The sequence below is a fragment of the Dama dama genome, chromosome 24, assembly GCF_033118175.1.
Source record: "Dama dama isolate Ldn47 chromosome 24, ASM3311817v1, whole genome shotgun sequence".
In the NCBI taxonomy this organism is placed as follows: domain Eukaryota; kingdom Metazoa; phylum Chordata; class Mammalia; order Artiodactyla; family Cervidae; genus Dama; species Dama dama.
In genome coordinates, this window is record NC_083704.1 from 1,713,913 (window position 1) to 1,740,815 (window position 26,903).

The window sequence follows — 26,903 nt, forward strand, 5'->3', positions numbered from 1 at the left end:
TGACTCGAAGTAAGGCCGGACATCCCTGCAGTGAATTGAATGCAGGCTCGTCTTGCATCTCCCAAGACGAAGGGATGTTTGAATCCCCTGTGGAGACTACAGAGAAAGACCTAGTTCTCCGCCTCATCGCGCCCGGAGGCCTCACATCCTTTGAAAACTCGAGAGGTCCGCGGAGATCAATGCTTCCAAAGGAGACGATGCCTGCCTCCTCTTGAAAATGGATAGGATTCCCAGGATCCCTGTGGCATGTGGAAAGGGACCCTGGGTCTCCAGCCTCACGTGGAGACGCGTCCCAATTGCCATGCCGAGACTCGAGGAGAATCCCGAGGTGTCACTCGCACCTAGGCAGGAGTCCTGATGTCGCTGAACAAACACGTGTCTGGAAGGGCCCTCCCCGTCGTAACTCGAGAATATACCCCAGGTTCCGGCGGCAACTCGAGAAAAACCATGAGACTTCCCCCTCGCCGTGAGATGAGGCCCGATTCCCCTCCACTGCGGGCATAACAATTCCGTGTTCCACATCAAACGTGACAGGAGCCTTGATTTCCTTGATGGCTCTCCAGAGAAAACCCAAGATCACTGTCTCAAGTCTAGAGGGATCCTGAGGTCACTGTAGCAAGACGAAAGGCTCCGTGGACCCCAAATCAACTCGAGATGAGAGCTTAGTCCCTGGCTTCGACTCAAGAGGAATACCAACTTTCCACAAGCACCTCAAGAGGAGGCTTCTCTCAGCTACAGGTATGTGAGAGGGACCCTGAGTTTGTGGCCTCAAGTGGAATGGACAGCGAGATGCTCTGACTCCAAGTAAGTCCGGATATACCTGCAGTGAATTGAATACAGGCTCGTCTTGCATCTCCCAAGACGAAGGGATGTCTGAATCCCCTGTGGAGACCACAGAGAAAGACCTAGTTCTCCGCCTCATAGCGACTGGAGGCCTCACATCCTTTGAAAACTCGAGAGGTCCGCGGAGATCAATGCTTCCAAAGGAGACAATGCCTGACTCCTCTTGAAAATGGATAGGAGTCCCAGGATCCCTGTGGCACGTGGAAAGGGACCCTGGGTCTCCCGCCTCACGTGGAGACGCGTCCCAATTTCCATGCCAAGACTCGAGGAGAATCCCAAGGTGTCCCTCGCACCTAGGCAGGAGTCCTCACGTCGCTGAACAAACACTTGTCTGGAAGGGCCCTCCCCGTCGTAACTCGAGAATATACCCCAGGTCCCGGGTGCAACTCGAGTAAAACCATGAGAGTTCCTGCTGGCCGCGAGATGAGGCCAGATTCCCCTGCACTGCGTGCAGAGCAATTCTGTGTTCCAAATCGAACGTGAAAGGAGCCTTGATTTCCTTGATGGCACTCCATAGAAAACTCAAGATCACTGTCTCAAGTCTAGAGGGATCCTGAGGTCACTGTAGCAACAGGAAAGGGCTCCGTGGACCACAAATCAACTCGAGAGGACAGCTTAGTCCCTGGCTTCGACTCAAGAGGAATACCAACTATCCACAAGCACCTCAAGAGGAGGCTTCTCTCAGCTACAGGTATGTGAGAGGGACCCTGAGTTTGTGGCCTCAAGTGGAATGGACACTGAGATGCTCTGTCTCGAAGTAAGGCCGGATATCCCTGCAGTGAATTGAATGCAGGCTCGTCTTGCATCTCCCAAGACGAAGGGATGTTTGAATCCCCTGTGGAGACCACAGAGAAAGACCTAGTTCTCCCCCTCATCGCGCCCGGAGGCCTCACATCCTTTGAAAACTCGAGAGGTCCGCGGAGATCAGTGCTTCCAAAGGAGACGATGCCTGACTCCTCTTGAAAATGGATAGGAGTCCCAGGATCACTGTGGCACGTGGAAAGGGACCCTGGGTCTCCCGCCTCACGTGCAGACGCGTCCCAATTGCCATGCCAAGACTCGAGGTGAATCCCGATGTGTCCCTCGCACCTAGGCAGGAGTCCTGACGTCGCTGAAGAAACACGTGTGTGGAAGGGCCCTCCCCGCCGTAACTCGAGAATATACCCCAGGTTCCGGCGGCAACTCGAGAAAAACCATGAGACTTCCCCCTCGCCGCGAGATGATGCCCGATTCCCCTGCACTGCGTGCAGAGCAATTCCGTGTTCCACATCAAACGTGAAAGGAGCCTTGATTTCCTTGATGGCACTCCAGAGAAAACCCAAGATCACTGTCTCAAGTCTAGAGGGATCCTGAGGTCACTGTAGCAACATGAAAGGGCTACGTGGACCCCAAATCAACTCGAGATGAGAGCTTAGTCCCTGGCTTCGACTCAAGGGGAATACCAACTTTCCACAATTACCTCAAGAGGAGGCTTCTCTCAGCTACAAGTTTGTGAGAGTTACCCTGATTTTGTGGTCTAAAGTGTAATGGACACCGAGATGCTCTGACTCGAAGTAAGGCCGGATATCCCTGCAGTGAATTGAATGCAGGCTCGTCTTGCATCTCCCAAGACGAAGGGATGTCTGAATCCCCTGAGGAGACCACAGAGAAAGACCTAGTTCTCCGCCTCTTCGCCACCGGAGTCCTCACATCATTTGAAAACTCCAGAGGTCTGCGGAGATCAATGCTTCCAAAGGAGACGATGCCTGAGTCCTCTTGAAAATGGATAGGAGTCCCAGGTTCCCCTTGGAACGTGAATGGGACTCTGGGTCTCCCGCCTCAGGTGGAGACGCGTCTCAATTGCCATGCCAAGACTCGAGGAGAATCCCGAGGTGTCCCTCGCACCTAGGCAGGAGTCCTGACGTCGCTGAACAAACACGTGTCTGGAAGGGCCCTCCCCGTCGTAACTCGAGAATATACCCCAGGTTCCGGCTGCAACTCGAGAAAAACCATGAGACTTCCCCCTCGCGACGAGATGAGGCCAGATTCCCCTGCACTGCATGCAGAGCAATTCCGTGTTCCACATCAAACGTGAAAGGAGCCTTGATTTCCTTGATGGCACTCCAGAGAAAACCCAAGATCACTTTCTCAAGTCTAGAGGGATCCTGAGGTCACTGGAGCAAAACGAAAGGTCTCCGTGGACCCCAAATCAACTCGAGATGAGAGCTTAGTCCCTGGCTTCGACTCAAGAGGAATAAAAACTTTCCACAAGCACCTCAAGAGGAGGCTTCTCTCAGCTACAGGTATGTGAGAGGGACCCTGAGTTTGTGGCCTCAAGTGGAATGGACACCAAGATGCTCTGACTCGAAGTAAGGCCGGATATCCCTGCAGTGAATTGAATGCAGGCTCGTCTTGCATCTCCCAAGACGAAGGGATGCCTGAATCCCCTGAGGAGACCACAGAGAAAGACCTAGTTCTCCGCCTCATCACCACCGGATGCCTCACATCCTTTGAAAACTCGAGAGGTCTGCGGAGATCAATGCTTCCAAAGGAGACGATGCCTGAGTCCTCTTGAAAATGGATAGGAGTCCCAGGTTCCCCTTGGAACGTGAATGGGACTCTGGGTCTCCCGCCTCAGGTGGAGACGCGTCTCAATTGCCATGCCAAGACTCGAGGAGAGTCCCGAGGTGTCCCTCGCACCTAGGCAGGAGTCCTGACGTCGCTGAACAAACACGTGTCTGGAAGGGCCCTCCCCGTCGTAACTCGAGAATATACCCCAGGTTCGGGCCGCAACTCGAGAAAAACCATGAGACTTCCTGCTGGCCGCGAGATGAGGCCCGATTCCCCTGCACTGCGTGCAGAGCAATTCCGTGTTCCACATCAAACGTGAAAGGAGCCTTGATTTCCTTGATGGCTCTCCAGAGAAAACCCAAGATCACTGTCTCAAGTCTAGAGGGATCCTGAGGTCACTGTAGCAACACGAAAGGGCTCCGTGGACACCAAATCAACGGGACATGAGAGCTTAGTCCCTGGCTTCGACTAAAGGGGAATACGAACTTTCCACAAGCACCTCAAGAGGAGGCTTCTCTCAGCTATAGGTATGTGAGAGGGACCCTGAGTTTGTGGCCTCAAGTGGAATGGATACCGAGATGCTCTGATTCGAAGTAAGGCCGGATATCCCTGCAGTGAATTCAATGCAGGCTCGTCTTGCATCTCCCAAGACGAAGGGATGTCTGAATCCCCTGTGGAGACCACAGAGAAAGACCTAGTTCTCCGCCTCATCGCGACTGGAGTCCTCACATCCTTTGAAAACTCGTGAGGTCCGCGGAGATCAATGCTTCCAAAGGAGACGATGCCTGACTCCTCTTGAAAATGGATAGGAGTCCCAGGATCCCTGTGGCATGTGGAAAGCGACCCTGGGTCTTCCGCCTCACGTGGAGATGCGTCCCAATTGCCATGCCAAGACTCGAAGAGAATCCCGAAGTGTCCTTCGCACCTAGGCCGGCGTCCTGACGTCGCTGAACAAACACGTGTCTGGAAGGGCCCTCCCCGTTGTAACTCAAGAATATACCCCAGGTTCCGGCCGCAACTCGAGAAAAACAATGAGACTTCCCCCTCGCCGCGAGATGAGGCCCGAATCCCCTGCACTGCGTGCAGAGCAATTCCGTGTTCCTCATCCAACGTGAAAGTAGCCTTGATTTCCTTGACGGCACTCCAGAGAAAACCCAAGATCACTGTCTCAAGTCTAGAGGGATCCTGAGGTCACTGTAGCAACACGAAAGGGCTCCGTGGACCCCAAATCAACTGGAGATGAGAGCTTAGTCCCTGGCTTCGACTCAAGAGGAATACCAACTTTCCACAAGCACCTCCAGAGGAGGCTTCTCTCAGCTACAGGTATGAGAGAGGGACCCTGAGTTTGTGGCCTCAAGTGGAATGGACACCAAGATGCTCTGACTCGAAGTAAGGCCGGATATCCCTGCAGTGAATTGAATGCAGGCTCGTCTTGCATCTCCCAAGACGAAGGGATGCCTGAATCCCCTGAGGAGACCACAGAGAAAGACCTAGTTCTCCGCCTCATCACCACCGGATGCCTCACATCCTTTGAAAACTCGAGAGGTCTGCGGAGATCAATGCTTCCAAAGGAGACAATGCCTGACTCCTCTTGAAAATGGATAGGAGTCCCAGGATCCCTGTGGCACGTGGAAAGGGACCCTGGGTCTCCCGCCTCACGTGGAGACGCGTCCCAATTTCCATGCCAAGACTCGAGGAGAATCCCAAGGTGTCCCTCGCACCTAGGCAGGAGTCCTCACGTCGCTGAACAAACACTTGTCTGGAAGGGCCCTCCCCGTCGTAACTCGAGAATATACCCCAGGTCCCGGGTGCAACTCGAGTAAAACCATGAGAGTTCCTGCTGGCCGCGAGATGAGGCCAGATTCCCCTGCACTGCGTGCAGAGCAATTCTGTGTTCCAAATCGAACGTGAAAGGAGCCTTGATTTCCTTGATGGCACTCCATAGAAAACTCAAGATCACTGTCTCAAGTCTAGAGGGATCCTGAGGTCACTGTAGCAACAGGAAAGGGCTCCGTGGACCACAAATCAACTCGAGAGGACAGCTTAGTCCCTGGCTTCGACTCAAGAGGAATACCAACTATCCACAAGCACCTCAAGAGGAGGCTTCTCTCAGCTACAGGTATGTGAGAGGGACCCTGAGTTTGTGGCCTCAAGTGGAATGGACACTGAGATGCTCTGTCTCGAAGTAAGGCCGGATATCCCTGCAGTGAATTGAATGCAGGCTCGTCTTGCATCTCCCAAGACGAAGGGATGTTTGAATCCCCTGTGGAGACCACAGAGAAAGACCTAGTTCTCCCCCTCATCGCGCCCGGAGGCCTCACATCCTTTGAAAACTCGAGAGGTCCGCGGAGATCAGTGCTTCCAAAGGAGACGATGCCTGACTCCTCTTGAAAATGGATAGGAGTCCCAGGATCACTGTGGCACGTGGAAAGGGACCCTGGGTCTCCCGCCTCACGTGCAGACGCGTCCCAATTGCCATGCCAAGACTCGAGGTGAATCCCGATGTGTCCCTCGCACCTAGGCAGGAGTCCTGACGTCGCTGAAGAAACACGTGTGTGGAAGGGCCCTCCCCGCCGTAACTCGAGAATATACCCCAGGTTCCGGCGGCAACTCGAGAAAAACCATGAGACTTCCCCCTCGCCGCGAGATGATGCCCGATTCCCCTGCACTGCGTGCAGAGCAATTCCGTGTTCCACATCAAACGTGAAAGGAGCCTTGATTTCCTTGATGGCACTCCAGAGAAAACCCAAGATCACTGTCTCAAGTCTAGAGGGATCCTGAGGTCACTGTAGCAACATGAAAGGGCTACGTGGACCCCAAATCAACTCGAGATGAGAGCTTAGTCCCTGGCTTCGACTCAAGGGGAATACCAACTTTCCACAATTACCTCAAGAGGAGGCTTCTCTCAGCTACAAGTTTGTGAGAGTTACCCTGATTTTGTGGTCTAAAGTGTAATGGACACCGAGATGCTCTGACTCGAAGTAAGGCCGGATATCCCTGCAGTGAATTGAATGCAGGCTCGTCTTGCATCTCCCAAGACGAAGGGATGTCTGAATCCCCTGAGGAGACCACAGAGAAAGACCTAGTTCTCCGCCTCTTCGCCACCGGAGTCCTCACATCATTTGAAAACTCCAGAGGTCTGCGGAGATCAATGCTTCCAAAGGAGACGATGCCTGAGTCCTCTTGAAAATGGATAGGAGTCCCAGGTTCCCCTTGGAACGTGAATGGGACTCTGGGTCTCCCGCCTCAGGTGGAGACGCGTCTCAATTGCCATGCCAAGACTCGAGGAGAATCCCGAGGTGTCCCTCGCACCTAGGCAGGAGTCCTGACGTCGCTGAACAAACACGTGTCTGGAAGGGCCCTCCCCGTCGTAACTCGAGAATATACCCCAGGTTCCGGCTGCAACTCGAGAAAAACCATGAGACTTCCCCCTCGCGACGAGATGAGGCCAGATTCCCCTGCACTGCATGCAGAGCAATTCCGTGTTCCACATCAAACGTGAAAGGAGCCTTGATTTCCTTGATGGCACTCCAGAGAAAACCCAAGATCACTTTCTCAAGTCTAGAGGGATCCTGAGGTCACTGGAGCAAAACGAAAGGTCTCCGTGGACCCCAAATCAACTCGAGATGAGAGCTTAGTCCCTGGCTTCGACTCAAGAGGAATAAAAACTTTCCACAAGCACCTCAAGAGGAGGCTTCTCTCAGCTACAGGTATGTGAGAGGGACCCTGAGTTTGTGGCCTCAAGTGGAATGGACACCAAGATGCTCTGACTCGAAGTAAGGCCGGATATCCCTGCAGTGAATTGAATGCAGGCTCGTCTTGCATCTCCCAAGACGAAGGGATGCCTGAATCCCCTGAGGAGACCACAGAGAAAGACCTAGTTCTCCGCCTCATCACCACCGGATGCCTCACATCCTTTGAAAACTCGAGAGGTCTGCGGAGATCAATGCTTCCAAAGGAGACGATGCCTGAGTCCTCTTGAAAATGGATAGGAGTCCCAGGTTCCCCTTGGAACGTGAATGGGACTCTGGGTCTCCCGCCTCAGGTGGAGACGCGTCTCAATTGCCATGCCAAGACTCGAGGAGAGTCCCGAGGTGTCCCTCGCACCTAGGCAGGAGTCCTGACGTCGCTGAACAAACACGTGTCTGGAAGGGCCCTCCCCGTCGTAACTCGAGAATATACCCCAGGTTCGGGCCGCAACTCGAGAAAAACCATGAGACTTCCTGCTGGCCGCGAGATGAGGCCCGATTCCCCTGCACTGCGTGCAGAGCAATTCCGTGTTCCACATCAAACGTGAAAGGAGCCTTGATTTCCTTGATGGCTCTCCAGAGAAAACCCAAGATCACTGTCTCAAGTCTAGAGGGATCCTGAGGTCACTGTAGCAACACGAAAGGGCTCCGTGGACACCAAATCAACGGGACATGAGAGCTTAGTCCCTGGCTTCGACTAAAGGGGAATACGAACTTTCCACAAGCACCTCAAGAGGAGGCTTCTCTCAGCTATAGGTATGTGAGAGGGACCCTGAGTTTGTGGCCTCAAGTGGAATGGATACCGAGATGCTCTGATTCGAAGTAAGGCCGGATATCCCTGCAGTGAATTCAATGCAGGCTCGTCTTGCATCTCCCAAGACGAAGGGATGTCTGAATCCCCTGTGGAGACCACAGAGAAAGACCTAGTTCTCCGCCTCATCGCGACTGGAGTCCTCACATCCTTTGAAAACTCGTGAGGTCCGCGGAGATCAATGCTTCCAAAGGAGACGATGCCTGACTCCTCTTGAAAATGGATAGGAGTCCCAGGATCCCTGTGGCATGTGGAAAGCGACCCTGGGTCTTCCGCCTCACGTGGAGATGCGTCCCAATTGCCATGCCAAGACTCGAAGAGAATCCCGAAGTGTCCTTCGCACCTAGGCCGGCGTCCTGACGTCGCTGAACAAACACGTGTCTGGAAGGGCCCTCCCCGTTGTAACTCAAGAATATACCCCAGGTTCCGGCCGCAACTCGAGAAAAACAATGAGACTTCCCCCTCGCCGCGAGATGAGGCCCGAATCCCCTGCACTGCGTGCAGAGCAATTCCGTGTTCCTCATCCAACGTGAAAGTAGCCTTGATTTCCTTGACGGCACTCCAGAGAAAACCCAAGATCACTGTCTCAAGTCTAGAGGGATCCTGAGGTCACTGTAGCAACACGAAAGGGCTCCGTGGACCCCAAATCAACTGGAGATGAGAGCTTAGTCCCTGGCTTCGACTCAAGAGGAATACCAACTTTCCACAAGCACCTCCAGAGGAGGCTTCTCTCAGCTACAGGTATGAGAGAGGGACCCTGAGTTTGTGGCCTCAAGTGGAATGGACACCGAGATGCTCTGACTCGAAGTAAGGCCGGATATCCCTGCAGTGAATTCAATGCAGGCTCGTCTTGCATCTCCCAAGACGAAGGGATGTCTGAAATCCCTGAGGAGACCACAGAGAAAGACCTAGTTCTCCGCCTCATAGCCAACGGATGCCTCACATCCTTTGAAAACTCGAGAGGTCTGCGGAGATCAATGCTTCCAAGGGGACGATGCCTGAGGCCTCTTGAAAATGGATAGGAGTCCCAGGATCCCTGTGGCACGTGGAAAGGGACCCTGGGTCTCCCGCCTCACGTGGAGACGCATCCCACTTGCCATGCCAAGACTCGAGGAGAATCCCGAGGTGTCCCTTGCACCTAGGCAGGAGTCCTGACGTCGCTGAACAAACACGGGTCTGGAAGGGCCCTCCCCGTCGTAACTCGAGAATATACCCCAGGTTCCGGCCGCAACTCGAGAAAAACGATGAGACTTCCCCCTCGCCGCGAGATGAGGCCCGATTCCCCTGCACTGCGTGCAGAGCAATTACGTGTTCCACATCAATGTGAAAGGAGCCTTGATTTCCTTGATGGCACTCCAGAGAAAACCCAAGATCACTGTCTCAAGTCTAGAGGGATCCTGAGGTCACTGTAGCAACACGAAAGGGCTCCATGGACCCCAAACAACTCGAGATGAGAGCTTGGTCCCTGGCTTCGGCTCAAGAGGAATACCAACTTTCCACAAGCACCTCAAGAGGAGGCTTCTCTCAGCTACAGGTATGTGAGAGGGACCCTGAGTTTGTGGCCTCAAGTGGAATGGACACAGAGATGCTCTGACTCGAAGTAAGGCCGGATATCCCTGCGGTGAATTGAATGCAGGCTCGTCTTGCATCTCCGAAGACGAAGGGATGTTTGAATCCCCTGTGGAGACCACAGAGAAAGCCCTAGTTCTCTGCCTCATCGCGACCGGAGGCCTCACATCCTTTGAAAACTCGAGAGGTCTGCGGAGATCAATGCTTCCAAAGGAGACGAGGCCTGAGTCCTCTTGAAAATGGATAGGAGTCCCAGGATCCCTGTGGCACGTGGAAATGGACTCTGGGTCTCCCGCCTCACGTGGAGACGCGTCCCAATTGCCATGCCAAGATTCGAGGAGAATCCGGAGGTGTTGCTCGCACCTAGGCAGGAGTCCTGACGTCGCTGAACAAACACGTGTCTGGAAGGGCCCTCCCCGTCGTAACTCGAGAATATAACCAAGGTTCCGGCCGCAATCTGAGAAAAACCATGAGACTTCCCCCTCGCCGCGAGATGAGGTCCAATTCCCCTGCACTGCGTGCAGAGCAATTCCGTGTTCCACATCGAACGTGAAAGGAGCCTTGATTTCCTTGATGGCACTCCATAGAAAACCCAAGAACACTGTCTCAATTCTAGAGGGATCCTGAGGTCACTGTAGCAACAGGAAAGGGCTCCGTGGACCCCAAATCAACTCGAGATGACAGCTTAGTCCCTGGCTTCGACTCAAGAGGAATACCAACTATCCACAAGCACCTCAAGAGGAGGCTTCTCTCAGCTACAGGTATGTGAGAGGGACCCTGAGTTTGTGGCCTCAAGTGGAATGGACACTGAGATGCTCTGACTCGAAGTAAGGCCGGACATCCCTGCAGTGAATTGAATGCAGGCTCGTCTTGCATCTCCCAAGACGAAGGGATGTTTGAATCCCCTGTGGAGACTACAGAGAAAGACCTAGTTCTCCGCCTCATCGCGCCCGGAGGCCTCACATCCTTTGAAAACTCGAGAGGTCCGCGGAGATCAATGCTTCCAAAGGAGACGATGCCTGCCTCCTCTTGAAAATGGATAGGATTCCCAGGATCCCTGTGGCATGTGGAAAGGGACCCTGGGTCTCCAGCCTCACGTGGAGACGCGTCCCAATTGCCATGCCGAGACTCGAGGAGAATCCCGAGGTGTCACTCGCACCTAGGCAGGAGTCCTGATGTCGCTGAACAAACACGTGTCTGGAAGGGCCCTCCCCGTCGTAACTCGAGAATATACCCCAGGTTCCGGCGGCAACTCGAGAAAAACCATGAGACTTCCCCCTCGCCGTGAGATGAGGCCCGATTCCCCTCCACTGCGGGCATAACAATTCCGTGTTCCACATCAAACGTGACAGGAGCCTTGATTTCCTTGATGGCTCTCCAGAGAAAACCCAAGATCACTGTCTCAAGTCTAGAGGGATCCTGAGGTCACTGTAGCAAGACGAAAGGCTCCGTGGACCCCAAATCAACTCGAGATGAGAGCTTAGTCCCTGGCTTCGACTCAAGAGGAATACCAACTTTCCACAAGCACCTCAAGAGGAGGCTTCTCTCAGCTACAGGTATGTGAGAGGGACCCTGAGTTTGTGGCCTCAAGTGGAATGGACAGCGAGATGCTCTGACTCCAAGTAAGTCCGGATATACCTGCAGTGAATTGAATACAGGCTCGTCTTGCATCTCCCAAGACGAAGGGATGTCTGAATCCCCTGTGGAGACCACAGAGAAAGACCTAGTTCTCCGCCTCATAGCGACTGGAGGCCTCACATCCTTTGAAAACTCGAGAGGTCCGCGGAGATCAATGCTTCCAAAGGAGACGATGCCTGACTCCTCTTGAAAATGGATAGGAGTCCCAGGATCCCTGTGGCACGTGGAAAGGGACCCTGGGTCTCCCGCCTCACGTGGAGACGCGTCCCAATTTCCATGCCAAGACTCGAGGAGAATCCCAAGGTGTCCCTCGCACCTAGGCAGGAGTCCTCACGTCGCTGAACAAACACTTGTCTGGAAGGGCCCTCCCCGTCGTAACTCGAGAATATACCCCAGGTCCCGGGTGCAACTCGAGTAAAACCATGAGAGTTCCTGCTGGCCGCGAGATGAGGCCAGATTCCCCTGCACTGCGTGCAGAGCAATTCTGTGTTCCAAATCGAACGTGAAAGGAGCCTTGATTTCCTTGATGGCACTCCATAGAAAACTCAAGATCACTGTCTCAAGTCTAGAGGGATCCTGAGGTCACTGTAGCAACAGGAAAGGGCTCCGTGGACCACAAATCAACTCGAGAGGACAGCTTAGTCCCTGGCTTCGACTCAAGAGGAATACCAACTATCCACAAGCACCTCAAGAGGAGGCTTCTCTCAGCTACAGGTATGTGAGAGGGACCCTGAGTTTGTGGCCTCAAGTGGAATGGACACTGAGATGCTCTGTCTCGAAGTAAGGCCGGATATCCCTGCAGTGAATTGAATGCAGGCTCGTCTTGCATCTCCCAAGACGAAGGGATGTCTGAATCCCCTGTGGAGACCACAGAGAAAGACCTAGTTCTCCCCCTCATCGCGCCCGGAGGCCTCACATCCTTTGAAAACTCGAGAGGTCCGCGGAGATCAGTGCTTCCAAAGGAGACGATGCCTGACTCCTCTTGAAAATGGATAGGAGTCCCAGGATCACTGTGGCACGTGGAAAGGGACCCTGGGTCTCCCGCCTCACGTGCAGACGCGTCCCAATTGCCATGCCAAGACTCGAGGTGAATCCCGATGTGTCCCTCGCACCTAGGCAGGAGTCCTGACGTCGCTGAAGAAACACGTGTGTGGAAGGGCCCTCCCCGCCGTAACTCGAGAATATACCCCAGGTTCCGGCGGCAACTCGAGAAAAACCATGAGACTTCCCCCTCGCCGCGAGATGATGCCCGATTCCCCTGCACTGCGTGCAGAGCAATTCCGTGTTCCACATCAAACGTGAAAGGAGCCTTGATTTCCTTGATGGCACTCCAGAGAAAACCCAAGATCACTGTCTCAAGTCTAGAGGGATCCTGAGGTCACTGTAGCAACATGAAAGGGCTACGTGGACCCCAAATCAACTCGAGATGAGAGCTTAGTCCCTGCCTTCGACTCAAGAGGAATACGAACTTTCCACAAGCACCTCAAGAGGAGGCTTCTCTCAGCTACAGGTATGTGAGAGGGACCCTGAGTGTGTGGCCTCAAGTGGAAAGGACACAGAGATGCTCTGACTCGAAGTAAGGCCGGATATCCCTGCAGTGAATTGAGTGCAGGCTCGTCTTGCATCTCCCAAGACGAAGGGATGTCTGAATCCCCTGTGGAGACCACAGAGAAAGACCTAGTTCTCCGCCTCATCGCGACTGGAGGCCTCACATCCTTTGAAACCCCGAGAGGTCCGTGGAGATCAATGCTTCCAAAGGAGACGATGCCTGACTCCTCTTGAAAATGGATAGGAGTCCCAGGATCCCTGTGGCACGTGGAAAGGGTCCCTGGGTCTCCCGCCTCAAAGGGGACGCGTCCCAATTTCCATGCCAAGACTCGAGAAGAATCCCGAGGTGTCCCTCGCACCTAAGCAGGAGTCCTGACGTCGCTGAACAAATACGGGTCTGGAAGGGCCCTCACCGTCATAACTCGAGAATATACCCCAGGTTCCAGCCGCAACTCGAGAAAAACCATGAGACTTCCCGCTCGCCGCGAGATGAGGCCTGATTCCCCTGCACTGCGTGCAGAGCAATTCCGTGTTCCACATCAAACGTGAAAGGAGCCTTCATTTCCTTGATGGAACTCCAGAGAAAACCCAAGATCACTGTCTCAAGTCTAGAGGGATCCTGAGGTCACTGTAGCATCAGGAAATGGCTCCGTGGACCCCAAATCAACTCGAGATGACAGCTTAGTCCCTGCCTTCGACTCAAGAGGAATACGAACTTTCCACAAGCACCTCAAGAGGAGGCTTCTCTCAGCTACAGGTATGTGAGAGGGACCCTGAGTGTGTGGCCTCAAGTGGAATGGACACCGATATGCTCAGACTCGAAGTAAGGCCGGATATCCCTGCAGTGAATTGAATGCAGGCTCGTCTTGCATCTCCCAAAACGAAGGGATGTCTGAATCCCTTGAGGAGACCACAACGAAAGACCCAGTTCTCCGGCTCATCGCCACCGGATGCCTCACATCCTTTGAAAACTCGAGAGGTCTGCGGAGATCAGTGCTTCCAAAGGAGACGATGCCTGAGTCCTCTTGAGAATGGATAGGAGTCCCAGGTTCCATGTGGCACGTGGAAAGGGATCCTGGGTCTCCCGCCTCACGTGGAGACGCGTCCCAATTTCCATGCCAACACTCGTGGAGAATCCCGAGGTGTCGCTCGCACCTAGGCAGGAGTCCTGATGTCGCTGAACAAACAGGTGTCTGGAAGGGCCCTCCCCATCGTAACTCGAGAATATACCCCAGGTTCCGGCCGCAACTCAAGAAAAACCATGAGACTTCCCCCTCGCTGCGAGATGAGGCCCGATTCCCCTGCACTGCGTGCAGAGCAATTCCGTGTTCCACATCAAACGTGAAAGGAGCCTTGATTTCCTTGATGGCACTCCAGAGAAAACCCAAGATGACTGTCTCAAGTCTAGAGGGATCCTGAGGTCACTGTAGCATGAGGAAAGGGCTCCGTGGACCCCAAATCAACTCGAGATGAGAGCTTAGTCCCTGCCTTCGACTCAAGAGGAATACCAACTTTCCACAAGCACCTCAAGAGGAGGCTTCTCTCAGCTACAAGTTTGTGAGAGTTACCCTGATTTTGTGGTCTAAAGTGTAATGGACTCCGAGATGCTCTGACTCGAAGTAAGGCCGGATATCCCTGCAGTGAATTGAATGCAGGCTCGTCTTGCATCTCCCAAGACGAAGGGATGTCTGAATCCCCTGAGGAGACCACAGAGAAAGACCTAGTTCTCCGCCTCTTCGCCACCGGAGTCCTCACATCATTTGAAAACTCCAGAGGTCTGCGGAGATCAATGCTTCCAAAGGAGACGATGCCTGAGTCCTCTTGAAAATGGATAGGAGTCCCAGGTTCCCCTTGGAACGTGAAAGGGACTCTGGGTCTCCCGCCTCAGGTGGAGACGAGTCTCAATTGCCATGTCAAGACTCGAGGAGAATCCCGAGGTGTCCCTCGCACCTAGGCAGGAGTCCTGACGTCGCTGAACAAACACGGGTCTGGAAGGGCCCTCCCCGTCGTAACTCGAGAATATACCCCAGGTTTCGGCTGCAACTCGAGAAAAACCATGAGACTTCCCCCTCGCGACGAGATGAGGCCAGATTCCCCTGCACTGCATGCAGAGCAATTCCGTGTTCCACATCAAACGTGAAAGGAGCCTTGATTTCCTTGATGGCACTCCAGAGAAAACCCAAGATCACTGTCTCAAGTCTAGAGGGATCCTGAGGTCACTGGAGCAACACGAAAGGGCTCCGTGGACCCCAAATCAACTCGAAATGAGAGCTTAGTCCCTGGCTTCGACTCAAGAGGAATAAAAACTTTCCACAAGCACCTCAAGAGGAGGCTTCTCTCAGCTACAGGTATGTGAGAGGGACCCTGAGTTTGTGGCCTCAAGTGGAATGGACACCAAGATGCTCTGACTCGATGTAAGGCCGGATATCCCTGCAGTGAATTGAATGCAGGCTCGTCTTGCATCTCCCAAGACGAAGGGATGCCTGAATCCCCTGAGGAGACCACAGAGAAAGACCTAGTTCTCCGCCTCATCACCACCGGATGCCTCACATCCTTTGAAAACTCGAGAGGTCTGCGGAGATCAATGCTTCCAAAGGAGACGATGCCTGAGTCCTCTTGAAAATGGATAGGAGTCCCAGGATCCCTGTGGCACGTGGAAAGGGACTCTGGGTCTCCCGCCTCACGTGGAGACGCGTCCCAATTGCCATGCCAAGACTCGAGGAGAATCCCGAGGTGTCCCTCGCACCTAGGCAGGAGTCCTGACGTCGCTGAACAAACACGGGTCTGGAAGGGCCCTCCCCGTCGTAACTCGAGAATATACCCCAGGTTCCGGCCGCAACTCGAGAAAAACGATGAGACTTCCCCCTCGCCGCGAGATGAGGCCCGATTCCCCTGCACTGCGTGCAGAGCAATTCCGTGTTCCACATCAACGTGAAAGGAGCCTTGATTTCCTTGATGGCACTCCAGAGAAAACCCAAGATCACTGTCTCAAGTCTAGAGGGATCCTGAGGTCACTGTAGCAACACGAAAGGGCTCCATGGACCCCAAACAACTCGAGATGAGAGCTTGGTCCCTGGCTTCGGCTCAAGAGGAATACCAACTTTCCACAAGCACCTCAAGAGGAGGCTTCTCTCAGCTACAGTTATGTGAGAGGGACCCTGAGTTTGTGGCCTCAAGTGGAATGGACACAGAGATGCTCTGACTCGAAGTAAGGCCGGATATCCCTGCGGTGAATTGAATGCAGGCTCGTCTTGCATCTCCGAAGACGAAGGGTTGTTTGAATCCCCTGTGGAGCCCACAGAGAAAGCCCTAGTTCTCTGCCTCATCGCGACCGGAGGCCTCACATCCTTTGAAAACTCGAGAGGTCTGCGGAGATCAATGCTTCCAAAGGAGACGAGGCCTGAGTCCTCTTGAAAATGGATAGGAGTCCCAGGATCCCTGTGGCACGTGGAAATGGACTCTGGGTCTCCCGCCTCACGTGGAGACGCGTCCCAATTGCCATGCCAAGATTCGAGGAGAATCCGGAGGTGTCGCTCGCACCTAGGCAGGAGTCCTGACGTCGCTGAACAAACGCGTGTCTGGAAGGGCCCTCCCCGTCGTAACTCGAGAATATAACCAAGGTTCCGGCCGCAATCTGAGAAAAACCATGAGACTTCCCCCTCGCCGCGAGATGAGGTCCAATTCCCCTGCACTGCGTGCAGAGCAATTCCGTGTTCCACATCGAACGTGAAAGGAGCCTTGATTTCCTTGATGGCACTCCATAGAAAACCCAAGAACACTGTCTCAATTCTAGAGGGATCCTGAGGTCACTGTAGCAACAGGAAAGGGCTCCGTGGACCCCAAATCAACTCGAAATGACAGCTTAGGCCCTGGCTTCGACTCAAGAGGAATACCAACTATCCACAAGCACCTCAAGAGGAGGCTTCTCTCAGCTACAGGTATGTGAGAGGGACCCTGAGTTTGTGGCCTCAAGTGGAATGGACACTGAGATGCTCTGACTCGAAGTAAGGCCGGACATCCCTGCAGTGAATTGAATGCAGGCTCGTCTTGCATCTCCCAAGACGAAGGGATGTTTGAATCCCCTGTGGAGACTACAGAGAAAGACCTAGTTCTCCGCCTCATCGCGCCCGGAGGCCTCACATCCATTGAAAACTCGAGAGGTCCGCGGAGATCAATGCTTCCAAAGGAGACGATGCCTGCCTCCTCTTGAAAATGGATAGGATTCCCAGGATCCCTGTGGCATGTGGAAAGGGACCCTGGGTCTCCAGCCTCACGTGGAGACGCGTCCCAATTTCCATGCCAAGACTCGAGGAGAATCCCAAGGTGTCCCTCGCACCTAGGCAGGAGTCCTCACGTCGCTGAACAAACACTTGTCTGGAAGGGCCCTCCCTGTCGTAACTCGAGAATATACCCCAGGTTCCGGGTGCAACTCGAGTAAACCATGAGAGTTCCTGCTGGCCGCGAGATGAGGCCAGATTCCCCTGCACTGCGTGCAGAGCAATTCTGTGTTCCAAATCGAACGTGAAAGGAGCCTTGATTTCCTTGATGGCACTCCATAGAAAACTCAAGATCACTGTCTCAAGTCTAGAGGGATCCTGAGGTCACTGTAGCAACAGGAAAGGGCTCCGTGGACCACAAATCAACTCGAGAGGACAGCTTAGTCCCTGGCTTCGACTCAAGAGGAATACCAACTATCCACAAGCACCTCAAGAGGAGGCTTCTCTCAGCTACAGGTATGTGAGAGGGACCCTGAGTTTGTGGCCTCAAGTGGAATGGACACTGAGATGCTCTGTCTCGAAGTAAGGCCGGATATCCCTGCAGTGAATTGAATGCAGGCTCGTCTTGCATCTCCCAAGACGAAGGGATGTCTGAATCCCCTGTGGAGACCACAGAGAAAGACCTAGTTCTCCCGCTCATCGCACCCGGAGGCCTCACATCCTTTGAAAACTCGAGAGGTCCGCGGAGATCAGTGCTTCCAAAGGAGACGATGCCTGACTCCTCTTGAAAATGGATAGGAGTCCCAGGATCACTGTGGCACGTGGAAAGGGACCCTGGGTCTCCCGCCTCACGTGCAGACGCGTCCCAATTGCCATGCCAAGACTCGAGGTGAATCCCGATGTGTCCCTCGCACCTAGGCAGGAGTCCTGACGTCGCTGAAGAAACACGTGTGTGGAAGGGCCCTCCCCGCCGTAACTCGAGAATATACCCCAGGTTCCGGCGGCAACTCGAGAAAAACCATGAGACTTCCCCCTCGCCGCGAGATGATGCCCGATTCCCCTGCACTGCGTGCAGAGCAATTCCGTGTTCCACATCAAACGTGAAAGGAGCCTTGATTTCCTTGATGGCACTCCAGAGAAAACCCAAGATCACTGTCTCAAGTCTAGAGGGATCCTGAGGTCACTGTAGCAACACGAAAGGGCTCCATGGACCCCAAACAACTCGAGATGAGAGCTTGGTCCCTGGCTTCGGCTCAAGAGGAATACCAACTTTCCACAAGCACCTCAAGAGGAGGCTTCTCTCAGCTACAGGTATGTGAGAGGGACCCTGAGTTTGTGGCCTCAAGTGGAATGGACAGAGAGATGCTCTGACTCGAAGTAAGGCCGGATATCCCTGCGGTGAATTGAATGCAGGCTCGTCTTGCATCTCCGAAGACGAAGGGATGTTTGAATCCCCTGTGGAGACCCCAGAGAAAGCCCTAGTTCTCTGCCTCATCGCGACCGGAGGCCTCACATCCTTTGAAAACTCGAGAGGTCTGCGGAGATCAATGCTTTCAAAGGAGACGATGCCTGACTCCTCTTGAAAATGGACAGGAGTCCCAGGATCCCTGTGGCACGTGGAAAGGGACTCTGGGTCTCCCGCCTCACGTGGAGACGCGTCCCAATTGCCATGCCAAGATTCGAGGAGAATCCGGAGGTGTCGCTCGCACGTAGGCAGGAGTCCTGACGTCGCTGAACAAACACGTGTCTGGAAGGGCCCTCCCCGTCGTAACTCGAGAATATAACCAAGGTTCCGGCCGCAATCTGAGAAAAACCATGAGACTTCCCCCTCGCCGCGAGATGAGGTCCAATTCCCCTGCACTGCGTGCAGAGCAATTCCGTGTTCCACATCGAACGTGAAAGGAGCCTTGATTTCCTTGATGGCACTCCATAGAAAACCCAAGAACACTGTCTCAATTCTAGAGGGATCCTGAGGTCACTGTAGCAACAGGAAAGGGCTCCGTGGACCCCAAATCAACTCGAGATGACAGCTTAGTCCCTGGCTTCGACTCAAGAGGAATACCAACTATCCACAAGCACCTCAAGAGGAGGCTTCTCTCAGCTACAGGTATGTGAGAGGGACCCTGAGTTTGTGGCCTCAAGTGGAATGGACACTGAGATGCTCTGACTCGAAGTAAGGCCGGACATCCCTGCAGTGAATTGAATGCAGGCTCGTCTTGCATCTCCCAAGACGAAGGGATGTTTGAATCCCCTGTGGAGACTACAGAGAAAGACCTAGTTCTCCGCCTCATCGCGCCCGGAGGCCTCACATCCTTTGAAAACTCGAAAGGTCCGCGGAGATCAATGCTTCCAAAGGAGACGATGCCTGCCTCCTCTTGAAAATGGATAGGATTCCCAGGATCCCTGTGGCATGTGGAAAGGGACCCTGGGTCTCCAGCCTCACGTGGAGACGCGTCCCAATTGCCATGCCGAGACTCGAGGAGAATCCCGAGGTGTCACTCGCACCTAGGCAGGAGTCCTGATGTCGCTGAACAAACACGTGTCTGGAAGGGCCCTCCCCGTCGTAACTCGAGAATATACCCCAGGTTCCGGCGGCAACTCGAGAAAAACCATGAGACTTCCCCCTCGCCGTGAGATGAGGCCCGATTCCCCTCCACTGCGGGCATAACAATTCCGTGTTCCACATCAAACGTGACAGGAGCCTTGATTTCCTTGATGGCTCTCCAGAGAAAACCCAAGATCACTGTCTCAAGTCTAGAGGGATCCTGAGGTCACTGTAGCAAGACGAAAGGCTCCGTGGACCCCAAATCAACTCGAGATGAGAGCTTAGTCCCTGGCTTCGACTCAAGAGGAATACCAACTTTCCACAAGCACCTCAAGAGGAGGCTTCTCTCAGCTACAGGTATGTGAGAGGGACCCTGAGTTTGTGGCCTCAAGTGGAATGGACAGCGAGATGCTCTGACTCCAAGTAAGTCGGGATATACCTGCAGTGAATTGAATACAGGCTCGTCTTGCATCTCCCAAGACGAAGGGATGTCTGAATCCCCTGTGGAGACCACAGAGAAAGACCTAGTTCTCCGCCTCATAGCGACTGGAGGCCTCACATCCTTTGAAAACTCGAGAGGTCCGCGGAGATCAATGCTTCCAAAGGAGACGATGCCTGACTCCTCTTGAAAATGGATAGGAGTCCCAGGATCCCTGTGGCATGTGGAAAGGGACCCTGGGTCTCCCGCCTCACGTGAAGACGCGTCCCAATTTCCATGCCAAGACTCGAGGAGAATCCCAAGGTGTCCCTCGCACCTAGGCAGGAGTCCTCACGTCGCTGAACAAACACTTGTCTGGAAGGGCCCTCCCCGTTGTAACTCGAGAATATACCCCAGGTTCCGGGTGCAACTCGAGTAAAACCATGAGAGTTCCTGCTGGCCGCGAGATGAGGCCAGATTCCCCTGCACTGCGTGCAGAGCAATTCTGTGTTCCAAATCGAACGTGAAAGGAGCCTTGATTTCCTTGATGGCACTCCATAGAAAACTCAAGATCACTGTCTCAGTCTAGAGGGATCCTGAGGTCACTGTAGCAACAGGAAAGGGCTCCGTGGACCACAAATCAACTCGAGAGGACAGCTTAGTCCCTGGCTTCGACTCAAGAGGAATACCAACTATCCACAAGCACCTCAAGAGGAGGCTTCTCTCAGCTACAGGTATGTGAGAGGGACCCTGAGTTTGTGGCCTCAAGTGGAATGGACACTGAGATGCTCTGTCTCGAAGTAAGGCCGGATATCCCTGCAGTGAATTGAATGCAGGCTCGTCTTGCATCTCCCAAGACGAAGGGATGTCTGAATCCCCTGTGGAGACCACAGAGAAAGACCTAGTTCTCCCCCTCATCGCGCCCGGAGGCCTCACATCCTTTGAAAACTCGAGAGGTCCGCGGAGATCAGTGCTTCCAAAGGAGACGATGCCTGACTCCTCTTGAAAATGGATAGGAGTCCCAGGATCACTGTGGCACGTGGAAAGGGACCCTGGGTCTCCCGCCTCACGTGCAGACGCGTCCCAATTGCCATGCCAAGACTCGAGGTGAATCCCGATGTGTCCCTCGCACCTAGGCAGGAGTCCTGACGTCGCTGAAGAAACACGTGTGTGGAAGGGCCCTCCCCGCCGTAACTCGAGAATATACCCCAGGTTCCGGCGGCAACTCGAGAAAAACCATGAGACTTCCCCCTCGCCGCGAGATGATGCCCGATTCCCCTGCACTGCGTGCAGAGCAATTCCGTGTTCCACATCAAACCTGAAAGGAGCCTTGATTTCCTTGATGGCACTCCAGAGAAAACCCAAGATCACTGTCTCAAGTCTAGAGGGATCCTGAGGTCACTGTAGCAACATGAAAGGGCTACGTGGACCCCAAATCAACTCGAGATGAGAGCTTAGTCCCTGGCTTCGAATCAAGGGGAATACCAACTTTCCACAGTTACCTCAAGAGGAGGCTTCTCTCAGCTACAGGTATGTGAGAGGGACCCTGAGATTGTGGCCTCAAGTGGAATGGACACAGAGATGCTCTGACTCGAAGTAAGGCCGGATATCCCTGCAGTGAATTGAGTGCAGGCTCGTCTTGCATCTCCCAAGACGAAGGGATGTCTGAATCCACTGTGGAGACCCCAGAGAAAGACCTAGTTCTCCGCCTCATCGCGACTGGAGGCCTCACATCCTTTGAAACCCCGAGAGGTCCGTGGAGATCAATGCTTCCAAAGGAGACGATGCCTGACTCCTCTTGAAAATGGATAGGAGTCCCAGGATCCCTGTGGCACGTGGAAAGGGTCCCTGGGTCTCCCGCCTCAAAGGGGACGCGTCCCAATTTCCATGCCAAGACTCGAGAAGAATCCCGAGGTGTCCCTCTCACCTAAGCAGGAGTCCTGACGTCGCTGAACAAACACGGGTCTGGAAGGGCCCTCACCGTCATAACTCGAGAATATACCCCAGGTTCCAGCCGCAACTCGAGAAAAACCATGAGACTTCCCGCTCGCCGCGAGATGAGGCCTGATTCCCCTGCACTGCGTGCAGAGCAATTCCGTGTTCCACATCAAACGTGAAAGGAGCCTTCATTTCCTTGATGGCACTCCTGAGAAAGCCCAAGATCACTGTCTCAAGTCTAGAGGGATACTGAGGTCACTGTAGCAACACGAAAGGGCTCCATGGACCCCAAATCAACTCGAGATGAGAGCTTAGTCCCTGGCTTCGACTCAAGAGGAATACCAACTTTCCACAAGCACCTCAAGAGGAGGCTTCTCTCAGCTACAGGTATGTGAGAGGGACCCTGAGTTTGTGGCCTCAAGTGGAATGGACACCAAGATGCTCTGACTCGAAATAAGGCTGGATATCCCTGCAGTGAATTCAATGCAGGCTCGTGTTGCATCTCCCAAGACGAAGGGATGTCTGAATCCCCTGTGGAGACCACAGAGAAAGACCTAGTTCTCCGCCTCATCACACCCGGAGGCCTCACATTTTTTGAAAACTCGAGAGGTTCGCGGAGATCCATGCTTCCAAAGGGGACGATGCCTGACTCCTCTTGAAAATGGATAGGAGTCCCAGGATCCCTGTGGCACGTGGAAAGGGACCCTGGGTCTCCCACCTCATGTGGAGACGCGTCCCAATTGCCATGCCAAGACTCGAGGAGAATCCCGAGGTGTCCCTCGCACCTAGGCAGGAGTCCTGACGTCGCTGAACAAACACGTGTCTGGAAGGGCCCTCCCCGCCGTAACTCGAGAATATACCCCAGGTTCGGGCCGCAACTCGAGAAAAACCATGAGACTTTCCCCTCGCCATGAGATGAGGCCTGATTCCCCTGCACTGTGTGTAGAGCAATTCCGTGCTCCACATCAAACGTGAAAGGAGCCTTGATTTCCTTGATGGCACTCCAGAGAAAACCCAAGATCAGTGTCTCAAATCTTGAGGGATCCTTATGTCACTGTAGCATCACGAAAGGGCTCCGTGGACCCCAAATCAACTCGAGATGAGAGCTTAGTCCCTAGTTTCGACTCAAGAGGAATACGAACTTTCCACAAGCACCTGAAGAGGAGGCTTCTCTCAGCTACAGGCATGTGAGAAGGACCCTGAGTTTGTGGCCTCAAGTGGAATGGACACCGAGATGCTCTGACTCGAAGTAAGGCAGGATATCCCTGCAGTGAATTGAATGCAGGCTCGTCTTTCATCTCCCAAGACGAAGGGATGTCTGAATCCCCTGTAGAGGCTCCAGAGAAAGACCTATTTCTCTGCCTCATCGCGACCGGAGGCGTCACATCCTTTGAAAACTTGTGAGGTCCGCGGAGATCAATGGTTCCAAAGGAGACGATGCCTGACTCCTCTTGAAAATGGATAGGAGTCCCAGGATCCCTGTGGCACGTGGAAAGGGACCCTGGGTCTCCCGCCTCAGGTGGAGATACGTCCCAATTGCCATGCCAAGACTCGAGGAGAATCACGAGGTGTCCCTCGCACCTAGGCAGGAGTCCTGACGTCGCTGAACAAACACGTGTCTGGAAGGGCCCTCCCCGTCGTAAATCGAGAATATACCCCAGGTTCCGGCCGCAACTCGAGGAAAACCATGAGACTTCCCCCTCGCCGCGAGATGAGGCCCGATTCCCCAGCACTGCGTGCAGAGCAATTCCGTGTTCCACATCAAACGTGAAAGGAGCCTTGATTTCCTTGATGGCACTTCAGAGAAAACCCAAGAACACTGTCTCAAGTCTAGAGGGATCCTGAGGTCACTGTAGCAACACGAAAGGGCTCCGTACACCCCAAATCAACTCGAGATGAGAGCTTCATCCCTGGCTTCGACTCAAGAGGAATACCAACTTTCCACAAGCACCTCAAGCGGAGGCTTCTCTCAGCTATAGGTATGTGAGAGGGACCCTGAGTTTGTGGCCTCAAGTGGAATGGACATCGAGATGCTCTGACTCGAAGTAAGGCCAGATATCCCTGCAGTGAATTGAATGCAGGCTCGTCCTGCATCTCCCAAGATGAAGGGATGTCTGAATCCCTTGTGGAGACCACAGAGAAAGACCTAGTTCTCCGTCTCATCGAGACCGGAGGGCTCACATCTTTTTAAAATTCGAGAGGTACGTGGAGATCAATGCTTCCAAAGAAGACGATGCCTGACTCCTCTTGAAAATTGATAGGAGTCACGGGATCCCTGTGGCACGTGGAAAGGCATCTCCCGCCTCACGTGGAGATGGATCCCAATTGCCATGCCAAGACTCGAGGAGAATCCCGAGCTGTCCCTCGCATCTACGCAGAAGTCCTTACGTCGCTGAACAAACACGTGTCTGGAAGGACCCTCCCAGTGGTACCTCGAGAATATACACAAGGTTCCAGCCACAACTCGAGAAAAACCATGAGAGTTCCCCTCGCCGCGATATGAGGCCCGATTCCCCTGCAGTGCATGCAGAGCAATTCCGTGTTCCACATCAAACATGAAAGGAGTCTTGGTTTCCTTAATGGCACTCTAGAAAATAACGAAGAACATGAGAAGTTGTGAAAAATAAGAAGAGCGTGACAAGGTGTGAAAAATACGAGGAGCTTGTAAAGGTCTGCAAAATACGAGGAGCATGAAATGGTGTGAAAAATACGAAGAGTGTGAAAAGGTGTGAAAAATATGAAGAGTGTGAAAAGGACTGAAAAATACGAGGAGCATGAAAACGTCTGAAAAATACGAGGAGCATAAAAAGGTGTGAAAAATACGAGGAGCATGAAAAGGTTTGAAAAATAGGAAGAACAGGAAAGGTCTGAAAAATACGAGGATCATTAAAAAGTGTGAAAAATTCGAAGAGCAGGAAAAGGTGTGAAAAATACGAGGAGCATGACAAGGTGTGAAAAACACGTGGAGCATGACAAGGTGTGAACACTACGAGGAGCATGAAAAAGTCTGAAAAATTCGAGTATCATGACAAGGTGTGAAAAATATGAGGAGCATTAAAGTGTCTGAAAAATGAGAGGAGCATGAGAAGGTGTGAAAAATATGAGGAGCATGGAAAGGTCTGACAAAATTGAGGAGCATGTGAAGATCTGAAAAATACGAGGAGCCTTAAAAAGTGTGAATATTCGAGGAGCAGGAAAAGGTGTGAAAAATACGAGGAGCATGAAAAGGTTTGAAAAATACAAGGAGCATAATAAGGTGTGAAAAATACGATAAGCATGAAAAGGTCTGAAATATACGAGGAGCAATAAAAGGTGTGAAAAATTCGAGGAGCAAGAAAAGGTGTGAAATATATGAGAAGCATGAAAAGGTCTGAAAATTACGAGGAGCATGACAGGTGTGAAAAACACGAGGGGCATGAAAAGGTGTGAAAAATACGAAGAGCATGAAAAGGTCTGAAAAATATGAGGAGCATGAAAAGGTGTCAAAAATATGAAGAGCGTGAAAAGGTGTGAAAAATACGAGGAGCATGAGAATGTCTGACAAATACGAGGAGCAAGAAAAGGTCTGAAAAATAAGAGGAGCATGAAAAGGTGTCAAAAATACGTAGAGCTTAAAAAAGTGTGAAAAATACGAGGAGCATGAAAATGTCTGAAAAATACGAGGAGCATGAACAGGTGTGAAAAATACGAGGAGCATGAAAACGTGTGAAAAATTCGAGTAGCAGGAAAAGGTGTGAAAAATATGAAGAGCATGAAAAGGTTTGAAAAATACAAGGAGCATGACAAGGTGTGAAACATACGAGTAGCATGACAGGGTGTGAAAAATTCGAGGAGCATGAAAATGTCTGAAAAACAAGAGGAGCATGAAAAGGTGTGAAAAATACGAGGAGCATGACAAGGTTTGAAAAATACGAGGAGCATGACAAGGTGTGAAATAAACGAGGAGCATGAAAAATTGTCAAAAATCCGAGGAGAGTGAAAAGATCTGAAAAATCCGAGGAGCATGAAAAGGTCTAAAAAATACGAGGAGCATGAAAAGTTGTCAAAAATACGAAGAGAATGAAAAGGTGTGAAAAATATGAAGAGCGTAAAAAGCTCTGAAATATTCGAGGAGCATGAAAATGTCTGGAAAATACGAGGAGCATGAAAAGGTGTGAAAAATATGAAGAGCATGAAAAGGTGTGAAAAATTCGAAGAGCAGGTAAGGTGTGAAAATACGAGGAGCATGAAAAGGTCTGAAAAATACGAGGAGCATGAAAAGTTGTCAAAAATACGAAGAGAATGAAAAGGTGTGAAAAATATGAAGCGCGTGAAGGTCTGAAATATTCGAGGAGCATGAAAATGTCTGGAAAATACGAGGAGCATGACAAGATGTGAAAAATACGAAGAGCAGGAAAAGGTGGGAAAAATATGAAGAGCATGAAAAGCTTTGAAAAATACGAGGAGCATGACAAGGTGTGAAAAATACGAGGAGCATGAAAAGGTGTGAAAAATATGAAGAGCATGAAAAGGTGGGAAAAATATGAGGAGCATGACAAGCTGTGAAAATTTCGAGGAGCATGAAAAGGTCTGACAAATACGAGGAGCATGAAAAGGTCTGAAAAATACGAGGAGCATTAAAACGTGTGAAAAATCCGAGGAGCAAGAAAAGGTGTGAAAAATACGAGGATCATGACAAGGTGTGAAAAATATGAGGAGCATGACAAGTTGAGAAAAATACGAGGAGCATGACAAGGTGTGAAATGTAGGAGGAACATGAAAAGATCTGAAAAATACGACGAGCATGACAAGGTGTGAAAAATACGAGGAACATGAAAAGGTGTGAAAAATACGAGGAGCATAACAAGGTGTGAAAAATACGAGGAGCATGACAAGGTGTGAAATATACGAGGAGCATGACAAGGTGTGAAATATACGAGGAGCATGATAAGGTCTGACAAATACGAGGAGCATGACAAGGTGTGAAAAATATGAAGAGCATGAAAGGGTCTGAAAAATACGAGGAGCAGGACAAGGTTTGAAAAATACGAAGAGAATGAAAAGGTCTGAAAAATACGAGGAGCATGAAAAGTTGTGA